Source organism: Rosa chinensis, chromosome 1, assembly GCF_002994745.2.
Source record: "Rosa chinensis cultivar Old Blush chromosome 1, RchiOBHm-V2, whole genome shotgun sequence".
NCBI lineage: Eukaryota > Viridiplantae > Streptophyta > Magnoliopsida > Rosales > Rosaceae > Rosa > Rosa chinensis.
Window position 1 is genome coordinate 8851333 of NC_037088.1, and position 11722 is coordinate 8863054.

An 11722-nucleotide genomic window follows, 5' to 3' on the forward strand; every position below is an offset into this window, starting at 1 on the left:
TCTCCTAGTCGAAGTAGGAAAATGTGCTAAAGTTGACTTTTCATTTCCATGCTTCCATCATTTCCTTTTCTTGCAGCTCGTATAATCTTCCATAGTAGGCTTTATTTAGCCTCTAAATAATATATTTCGACCTGGTCGACAATATATAGCTTGAGCCACTAACATTGGCTCAATTTCTCCAAGACACACCTTGTCAGTCCAAAATGCTCATTTTGGGTCCAAACAACAGGGTGTCTATATAAAAGGCATAGATCGAGTATTGAAATTAGGATATATATAATTTTGAAACTAGTTTGATAATCATGAAGCCACTGCTAGAATGTGAGCTCATCTATGATAGATATCTTGGTAATGGTTCTAAGCATGACTTGTTTCACATTGTAGTATTCAGAATGTGTGAATATCAGAAAAATGAGTTGGTGTCTATTAATCTTAGCAAGAAAGTCCATATTAGCACGTGACTTCTAATATAGCAACCAGCAGCTAGCAATTCAAACCATGGACAAAATCGACCACATATAGCAACTAGCAAGAAAGTCCAATTGTGGCCAGACAAACAAGGTAAGAGAGAGAGTGAGAGAGAGATTCAGTTTCCTTTTTCGGAAACTAGGGGTTTTTCTCAAAGTTTCTGAAATTTTTCTATTTATCCAAAAATGAAAAAAAATTTCGTTAGCCATAACTTCTTCATACGAACTCTATTTTTCGCATTCCGCATGTCCACGAACTCGCATCGATGCGCTCTACAATTTTTGTGCAAGTAAGTTTTCACAAAATCTTAACGTTTAAAAAGTCAACCCTTAAATCGAAACATTCCGAGCTAATAATTGTCCGAAATAATTTCTGTTTCTCAATTAACATAAGAATAAGGCACCAAAACGATAATTTATACCAACTTGAATTTGTATTAATTTCACAAAAATACAAGAAATTAAAACAAAAATTCAGGTCATTACACACACACACACACACACACACTCTCTCTCTCTCTCTCTCTCTCTCTCTCAACTCAGTAATGAATACAAAAGGAAAATGGTTCATCCTTATCTATTATAACTGAAAGGATATTCCTGTCATTTCATTCCACACACAAAAATTAGAAAAATAAAAAAATTCTCCCGCACTCCAGCATTTCTTAATTATGTTTGCCAATTATCTCATATTCTAACTGCTAAAAAAAGTCAATTCTTGAAGCGTCCTCACCAATACAAGGAATTGTTTATCAACACAAGACCTAGTAGGTGCCTGGAAAACTTCAAACAAATTTTCATTGAAATTAATTAAAGCAATTCAACTGTCATGATGTATGGAGACAAGAAGTGTTATGCAGAGAAGGTCTATATATATTGGGGCACCAATTTCTCCCAGTAGGAAACTTGATTATAGTATCCAGATACCTTGATCTATTAGCATTGCATTATAGGATTGAGTTTCATCATGTTGCGACTACCTACATTACTTGAAAGAAAAGAGACCACAACTTGCATCACCTAAATATTGTTCATTACTTTAATTCTTCTTCCTAATTATCTCACTGTCAGCTACACAAAAGTCGTCCCTGAAATAGTGAAACTTTGTAAGGGTGTGTAGCAAATCATCCATGTCGTCTTGAAACTATAATATAAATGCCATTTGAAAATTGTTAGATCATTAATCACTACAACCGGCAAACAAACTCTTATTATTTTATTTTTTTTCCCAGTAGGTGGAGCATCTAACAAGACAGGGTGTCTATATAAAAGTCATAGATCGAGTATTGAAATTAGGATACATATATAATTTTGAAACTAGTTTGATAATCATGAAGCCACTACCAAAATGTGATCTCATCTATGATAGGTATCTTAGTAATGGTTCTGAGCATGCCTTGGGACACATAGCAGTAGTTTTCAGAATGTGTGAAAATCAGATAAATGAGTTGGTGTCTATTAGTCTTAGCAAGAAAGTTCATATTAGCACCTGACTTCTAATATAGCAACCAGCAACTAGCAATTCAAACTATGGACAAAATCGACCACATATAGCAACTAGCAAGAAAGTCCAATGGTGGCCGGACGGCCGAGGTATATGGCCTGAAAACTAGCTGAGGCGATTTCCGGCTCAGGGAGAGAGAGAGTGAGGGAGAAACTCGGTTTCCTTTTTCGGAAACTAGGATTTTTCTTAAAATTTCTGAAACTTTTTTATTTATCCAAAAATAAAATGGAAACTTTTTCCGTTGGCCATGACTTCTTCATATGAACACCGATTTTCACGTTCCGCATGTCCACGAACTCGTATCGACGCGCTCTACTATTTTCGTGAAAGAAGTTTTCACAGAATCATAACGTTTAAAAAGTCAACCCTTGAATCAAAGCATTCCGAGCTAATAATTGTCCAAAATAATTTCTATTTCTCAACTAACATAAGAACAAGGCACCAAAACGATAATTTATACCAACTTGGATTTTTATAAATTTCACAAAAATATAAAAATTAAAACGAAAATCCAGGTTATTACAAACACCGTCTCTCTCTCTCTCTCTCTCTCTCTCTCTCTCTCTCTCTCTCTCTCTCTCTCTCTCTCAACTCAGTAATGAATACAAAAGGAAAATGGTTCATCCTTATCTATTATACCTGAAGGGATATTCCTATATTTCATTCCACACGCAAAATTTAGAAAAAAAATAAAAAAATTCTCCCGCACGGACTTAGACTTTTTGCTTGGAAACTTTTTTGTCCGCGTGGATCTTCTAGACCCAAGCCTTGTGCACGGCACTTATTTCTCTAATATTGTATCTTATGGCAATTTGCTAAATTTTATAAATGATTAATACAAAAAAATAGTGTTTGCCCATATAAACCTTGTCAAATTAATATTTCAAAAAAAAAAAAAAAACCTTGTCAAATTAATATCAATTTAACAAAACTTAAAATTTTCAATACTAATAAAAATTGTGTGAAATTCAACCACTTTAATATGAACTAGTGTCAAATCACATCACAAGCTCATTGAAATTGTAAATTAAAAGAAAATGTTTAGTTAATTTGAGGCTGTCATTGGCTTTAGAATAATGTTGAAGGCTAGGAGAAAGCATCCCATACTAGAACGAATAGAAGCCTAGAATGTGGTGCAAGAGGAAAGTAGAAGTAGACCATACCTTATACAACACCTGTGCACTTTTTGTTCCCACCTCTCACTCTTCACAGCCGCCGGTTCTCTCTCAATCTGTGAAACATGTTGGCGGCAAACCCACCCAAACGCCCCTTCTTTCTTACTCACTCCCTCCACCTCTCCTCCTCTCCCTCGCCGTCCTTCAAGATCACCTGTTCTGCGGCGGCGGAGGAGAGGAGCGAGTTTCGGCTGGGACTGCCCAACGAAGGCCACATCACCGCCGACACTCTCGATCTCCTGAAGGACTGCCAGCTGTCCATCAAGCACATCAATCCTTGCCAGTACGTTGCTAAAATTCCTGAGGTCATTCACTCTCTCAATCTATCATCACCATTTTTTATTCCTCTTTTGCATGTTGCACCCAAATTCAATTTTTTTTTTGGGTGCAGCTGTCTAATTTGGAAGGGTGGTTTCAAAGGCCTAAGGACATTGTGAGGAAGTTGTTGTCTAGGGATTTGGACCTTGGCATTACCGGTCTTGACACCGTCAGTGAATATGGACAGGTGTTAACCTTGCACTATCTACTTTTCTTTCGATTTATACTAGTTTTTGTTTTAGGGAGTAGAGTTATATATCTGTGATGAAATTTTAACTGAAGAATTTGGAGGGGAAAAACAAAAGCTATGTAATTGAGCCATCCCATATGCTGTCTAGTGTGTCGAAAACTTGCTTTTTGTATTTTTGTTGTCCTCCGGTCCTGAATATATGGAATGGGTAGTTGATTGGTTATAGGGTGTATAACTATGTATGCAATGGAAGTTTTTCTTTAAACTTGGAGAGCTATGTAATTGACACCAAAAGTATATCTATCCCATGTGCTTTGTACTGGTGTGCAAAGCTGTGTCTGTAATTTTAGTCAGTCTTTCAATTCTGATGTAGTTAAACCCTCATTTCTTGGTACGTACCTTGGACCTATCATTGCATGGAAGGGAAAGTATGGATGAAATAAGAGTATAATTGTGCTTGATTCTTGATTTGTTTATGTTTTATAATGACTTGCAATCATGTTGTCTGTTTTTTTGAAAATCATTCATTGTTACCTGTGTTTGTTATCCCAAATTACTATGATGATGTGCATTAATATTTATGATGTGGTTACTGGAACTCGCCTTTGTGTGTTGGGGGTCTTTCATTCTGCATGTTTTATCACAAAGACGACGCGTAGTTATGTTGTCCATTTATTTCAAGCTTTTAGCTATTTCTTTTGTTTGTTATCTAAAATATCTGTAAAAAAAACTGCATCAATATATAATGCTTGTCAGATGGAATTCTTGTCAAAGCAACTCATCTAAATACTCTTTCAGGGGAGTGAAGATCTTATCATTGTTCACGATGCTCTTGGGTATGGGGAGTGCCACTTATCCCTTGCAGTGAGTTTTTTTTTAAATTTTTTATATTTATTTATTTATTTATTGGGTCCCGATCAAGGGACACATAATTGTACACAATTTTTTACACTCCTTATGAGCCCTTAGATTTTAAAATATTAAATGGTTTAGATTAAGTATGAGAATGACATGGCATATATTATATTTATTCCCTAACATAAATAAACAAAAGTGGATTAAACTATTTTTTATAAAGAGTATAATACAAAAATAAATAATAGTGGAATTAGAAGAATGGAATTAAAAGAATAGAAGGATACTGTACGATTAAAGAAACAGAGCACCAAGAACCCCAAAAGAAAAGAAAAAAACCATTGTTGTTCTTTGACCTATATCTAGACTCTTACATGGTGAGTAGGATTATAATATCTCCTTCAATTTAGATTTTAAAATCTATGGATTTACTTAATTCACGGATTGTTTAAATTCTATATGGACTCTGATTGATTCTAATGAATTGATTTACTGGTATTTGTTTAGATTTTACAAGTCCTTATAATGTTTTTGGTAGGCTATTTTTTTTCTCTTCTTCTTTAAAAGCAATGGATGTATGGATCCAACTATAATACTATATCAGTGACAAAAAAGTATACACACACACACATACAGTCCTTCTAGGCTAAGGAGGTCCTGAACTTAGCTTACAGTAGTACGGATTTCTATATTTTGACAACTTTTCGATCACTTATTCACATCTTAACCGTTAAGTTTTTAGGTCCTAATGTATAGATCATCTTTACAAATTTTCAGCCAAATTGATGATCGTTAAGGCATCCAAAACTGCAATTTACACGAACGAACCGAATCTGTCCAACCTAAACCGTTCGTGTAAATTGCATTTTTGGATGTTTTAACAATCATCAATTTGGCTGAAAATTTTCAGAACTGGTCTACTCATATATACCTAAAAACTAAACGGTTAAGATGTGAATATATAATCGAAAAGTGGTCAAAATATGAAAATTCGTACCATAAACTAAGTTAAGGATATCCTTAGCAGAGAAGGCCTGTATGTATATATGTGTGTATATATATATATATATATATATATGCCAATCTATCATTCTTTATGTTGTGTATAATGATATATATATATATATATGAATAATAAGAGAAAACTAATCAACCAAAATATTACACAAAAAATAAAGCAGTAAACTAATGGCATAATTTATTTCATATCTAATTTACAAAAGAAACATGTGTATATGTAATGGTCTATTTTGGGTTTAGATGAATATATATCTGCACCCGACTTCGGGTTTGATTAAAAAAAAAAAAAACATGTGTGTATGTATCATCTTAACAACACCAATGAAAGTGAGCTTAATTAGCTAGAAGGATTAAGGCTTCCAGAGCTACAGTGATAAAAATAAAAAAAATTATTAGATGAGAGCAGAGACAGAGGAGGATAGTGGGAAGATAGGTCTGAAACAAAATAGATGAGTGTCACCTATTGAGAGAGTTAATTCTTCTTCTTCTTTTTTTTTTTTTTTGGTTGGTGAAGAGTTTCTTCATTTTTTGAGTGAGAAAGAATCTATCAGAATCTCTTGGGAAGTGGTTGGATTGTTTTTTAGTTTTGATATGTATAAAAAGAACTATAAAATCCTCCAAAATCCAGCATTTAATGAAATCCTTAAAAATCCATATACTTTTGAATATATGCATATTTGAATGGATAATTTTAAATCTTAATTGAATACATCAAGATTTTAAAGGATTGTTTAAAATCTCAATTGAATACCTATAAACTTTCAAAATACAAAAAAATCTTGTACACTCTTAAATGAATACACCCCCCTAAATCATGGTAACTGTGTTTCTGTTATTGAATTAGTCCTCAGATATTTGTTCTCTAATATTCAAATGTACCTGATATTCATTGAATATGATAGAATAAAATCACAAGATATGCAATTTTTTGATGCTTCCCATAAGAGTGTTTCTATTGAGACCTCCAAATCTGCTCAATTGACCTCACTCTATTATGAATTATTAAATGACATATATAACCTCTTATAAAATGACTATTAAGGACAATAATTATACCCAAAAAAATTATATTTAATTTCTCTAGACTTTCCAATTCAATAATATTATATCGCATTCTTATTATTTTCCTTATCTATTTTCATTTTCCAATTTCACTACATACTCATTAAAGCTTTTATATATATTTAATAAGAATTAAAACTATAATCAAGATCATGTGACATAAAAATTCCTGTCATCATATATGTTGAACGCATATTGGTTCGGGATAACAAAAGAAATCATATTATGACCTAAATCCCAGTCTATCCATTATATTTGCAAAAAAAAAAAAAAAAAAAGAGCTAGCAGTAAAAAAAAAAACCTAAAAACTATTAAATAATTAATCATGACGTACAGAAAATAGAGAAAATAATTAAGCATTAAGAAAAACTACTCTTCATTTTTTTTTTTTGCACATTTACAAGAGAGAAAAAAGTTTTAAAAAAAACAATTCTTTTTTATTAAAAATTAATTTTTAAAGCCCAATACCTTGTGTTTGAGTTTCTTTTTTATTGGATAAGAGATTTATGTAATCTGATTAAGGAATGAATATGTAATTAATAGTTTGTTTGCAAATTATATGAGTGAGGTTATTTCAGGAACTTGAGTGAGGTTTAGTGAGTAAATTTAGTTTTTGAAAATTTGATAGGAGGTGTAAAAAGCAAGGAGGTCAAGTGAGTAAATTTGGAGGTTCCAATAGAAAAACTCTTCCCATAATCCTCCCTCAGCTTGTACGGGGTTGGAAATCTGGGATTTCTGTCCCTTGATTTTTTCTTCTTTGTTTGGTGTTAGTGAAGTAATAGACGTATATAAAGAGACAAAAAAAAAAGTGCGCAGAGGCAATTCACAGATCATCAAGAATCTCAACTCCAATATTTGGAGTTTGAGGAAGGTGATGGGGATGAAGCTTAGGAAAGGGGATCTGGTTTTCTAGTTCTTGTTATTCTGCTCTCACTTTTTTTTTATCGTGCTCTGATTCTAGTGTTCTTTATTTTTGTATATTATTTTTTCTTCAGAAAAGAATAATTTATTTATTTATGTTAGGGAATAAATATAATGTCATGTCATTCTCATACTTAATCTAAACCATTTAATATTTTAAAATCTAAGGCTCATAAGCAGTGTAAAAAATTGTGGATAATTATATGTCCCTTGATCCGGACCCTGATTTATTTATTTATTTGTTTTTTTTACAAATAGCCAACCCTATCTCACTCATTTTACCATCGGTAGTCTTCAAACATGATTTTTTTTTTCTTTTTCAGATACCAAAATATGGGATTTTTGAGAACATTAACTCACTGAATAAGCTAGCACAAATGCCTCAATGGACTAGAGAGAAACCTCTGCGAGTTGCTACTGGCTTCACCTATGTAAGCAGTATGTTGGAGAATATTTCATTGTATTTTTTTTTTCACTTTTGTCTTCTGGAACAATTGTCTGTATCTTTCTGGCAATAAGGATTCTATTTCAATTTTAATTTCTCCCTTTTCTTTCATTGCAGTTGGGTCCCAAATTTGCGAAAGAAAATGGACTGGACCATGTGAGTTTTTCCACAGCTGATGAAGCACTTGAGGCAGCTCCTGCGGTAAGAATTCGGTTTTGTTGGGATTTGATACTAGAAGCATCATTCTTTGGCCTTCTGTGTGGTTGTATTTCTCAGTCAACATGATGCATTTTGCCCAGCATGGATATAAGTTCTAGTCATTTTAGTGGCTCTTATTATAATAAAATACAATCTTAATATTCCTTTCGAGAAAAACATAGGCTATCAATTTTTCAATGTCTAGTTCTATTTCTGACTATTTTGCTTCAAATAAGTTGGTGTATCAACATAATTTTGTCTTATTGGAAATTGCACTCATTCAGAAAGTTAGGGAGGCACCAGTAAAATGATTCTGTAGTTAGCTACTTGATAATGGGAACAGTGTTTAACTTTTTGTATAATGTTTGACGTGGTTGCCTGGTTGGCCATTGCATTTGATGGTAGGGGGTTCACTACGATCGGTGAAAGTCAAAGATAATTAAATACCATATGTCTCTCTCATATGCAGATGGGGATAGCTGATGCAATTTTGGGCCTTGTGAGTAGTGGGATAACACTGAAAGAAAACAATTTGAAAGAGATCGAGGGAGGGGTTGTGTTGCGAAGTCAAGTAAGCTTTCTGGGTTATGACTTATCTTGCATGTTTTCTGATAATTCTTAGAGCAAGTCCACTCGTTGGGTCACCGGGTCACTTACAATTCACTGCTTTTTATGTTTATTTCCACCCTCTGAGTCACAGGCACAGTTTCCAAACTGACCTGGGTCACTTTCGTGACCTACAAACTGACCTGGTGACCACGATAGTTTGGAAATTGTGCCCGTGACCCAAATGGTGGAAATAAACACTAAAAAGCAGTGCATAGTAACTGACCTGGTAACCTAACGGGTGAACTTGCTCTTATGATGCTGGTGACCAGGTCAGTTTGGAAACTGTGCCAGTGACCTAGAGGGTGGAAATAAACACTAAAAAGCAGTGCATAGTAATTGACCTGGTGACCTAACGAGTGAACTTGCTCTTATGATGCTTACTAGAAGGAGCTGGTTCTGCATCCTACTTTCTTTTCCAATCTTTTCTTACATGGGAATTAAATTTTCTATAGGCAGTTCTTGTTGCAAGCAAGAGATCCTTGCTCAAAATGAAAAGTGCACTTGAAACGACACATGAGATTCTGGAAAGATTGGAGGCACATCTAAAGGCAGAGGGTCAGTATACGGTGCGTATATCATCATTCAAAACTCTATATGTTTGTACCTTCAGGGGTTTGTTGTTTTCTCACTCATTTATCACAGGTGGTTGCAAATATGAGGGGAAATAGTGCACAAGAAGTGGCTGAGCGAGTCCTTAGCCAGCCATCATTAGCTGGTTTGTAGGTGTAGTTGGAATTTATTTAGCTTTACTTTACTGATGAACCTTAATTTCAAGTTGCAGTTCCTTGAAAGGAAAAGTTTTAAGATGTAGTTCTTTTCAAACGAATAGATTCCAGTTGCAGTATGACAATAGTAACTTGTCTTCTCTTGGTCACATCCTGATCCTTTCCCAACAATGTACATGGTTGCTCTGGCAGGGACCCACTATAAGTACAGTGTATTGCAAACGTGATGGGCAAATAAAAGCAGATTACTACACCATTGTCATATGTGTGCCAAAAAAGGCCCTCTACAAGTCTGTACAACAACTGAGAGCGGTGAGCCCTGATCTTTCATTTAGTAATTTTCAATGTACGTTATAGAAGCTGATTTGGCTTCACATCCCAATTTTTGTGAGAGTGCTTGCTCTGCTTTCCCTCACCTTCACATTCAAGCAGCTAAATTCTTCTGGCTTCTATATCTCTGTATAAGGCATAAAAAATAAATACCATTGGTTGGCAAATTGACTGTTCAATGTGAGGTGTACTGTAGTTTCTTCATCATTATTTGTAAAATATCATAGAAAATATGATCTTTTTTTTTTCCCTTTCTGAATTGGTTAGAGCTTCTCTAGTTTGCTTGTTTTCTACACAACTGAATGTGGAAGACCAATTAGAATTTGACATTTGTTCTTCCAAGGGTTTTAAAGGAGTCTGAATGTGTTTTGTAGATTAATTAGCAGACATGACGGCTACATATATAAGCATGAAAGTTTTAAGCATTTAAAATGTAAATTGTTCTGAACTGATCAATAGTTTTAAATTAGTCAGTGGTTTAACAATTAATCCTGGCATAATTGCTCGAAATTTGAATTGATGGCATCAGCCCTTCCCTGGGGATAGACAAGTCTGTCTTTTGAACATTAACATTTTGAAGTTTCTCTGCCCAGCTTTTAGCTGCATGTTCAAGTTGTGCATGCCTTACATAGGAGTTACCAGATTTTATGATAATGGCAGTTGTTTCCTTCGATGCTAGGGTTTAATTTCCATGCAATAATTTGTGCAGTTTGGAGGCAGTCGGGTTCGATGTTCCCCTGTGACTTGCATTTGTGATGAAGAAACTCCAAGATGGCGTGAACTTCTCTCTAAACTTGGCCTCTAATTGTCTGTGGTGTATGTATGCCCTTGGAGACTTCGTTGAATATTTTGTAGCTATATCAATGCTAAAGATTTTGTTGAGCACATCTTTGATACCTGCAAATGGTTAAAAGTAGAAAGGATGCACTGCATGAGGATTTTATTTGAAAAGTCGGATCTTTGTACTCTACTGTATGAGTCGAAACTTGACATTGTAGTCAGACTGGTCATGTAAGACATGTTTTGTATGTCGTAAGCAATTTTTCCCTATTCTTGTGTTGTGGTTATATAGCTGAATCTGCCTGCAGTTTGGTCAAATTGGTTTCATGATGCACGATCTTGTACTGTAGAACAGAGTTGAAGTTGGAGTTGTCGAGTTTGGTTGGATTTCTGTATTGAGCTACATGTTCAATCAAATTTTACAAGTGAACAGATGGTAAAAAGGGCAGGGTTTTTCCCTTGTATGACAATTGTGCTGTAGACGGGCAGATTGAATTAAGATTGAAAACCCAGGTTCTACTTCTTGAGGAGGTCGAAGAAGAATCAACAAAATCCCAGAACCAAAACCCAGGTTCCATCTCCCTCCTTACTCCTCACCCAAACCAGATTCCCAGAATCCCTGCAAACACTAAAGACATCATCTTTGGTAACATAAATAACACAAAACCATAAACTACAACAAACCCAGTAACCAAAACACAATTTGCTGAAGAACCCACATCAAAAACTTACTCCAAATCTCTGATTCGCTCATCATCTTTTTAGAGACCAATTGAATCACAGACCAATTCCATCATATTTACCTCTTAAACATTGGCCCATCTTCTTCAAATACCCGCCCTTGTATTATGCATATGAATCAAATCATTTAAGCCATCATCCTCATTTCTCGAACTCCAGCCACTAAGAAACCACCTGAAATAGTGAAAAAACAGCTTCCTGATATCGCGTACAAGGCATGTGAGTGGAGTAAAAATCAGTTTTTACCGACGTAGACGTTTTTTAACCTAACAAATCCTAACAGCACGTGTATTGCACGCAACGTTGAAGACCCCAGGTGACGTTGAAGACCCCAGGTGAGCACCCACCTAGGTGGGTGGAAGAAGCTCTGTTCTCTAATATT

At 34.7% G+C, this 11722-nt stretch overlaps 1 pseudogene; it reads left to right on the forward strand.

Annotated features, from left to right (window-relative positions):
* Window positions 1–4454: 4454 nt before the first annotated feature.
* Window positions 4455–10869, forward strand: LOC112194394 (annotated as a pseudogene).
* The last annotated feature ends 853 nt before the right edge of the window (window positions 10870–11722 follow it).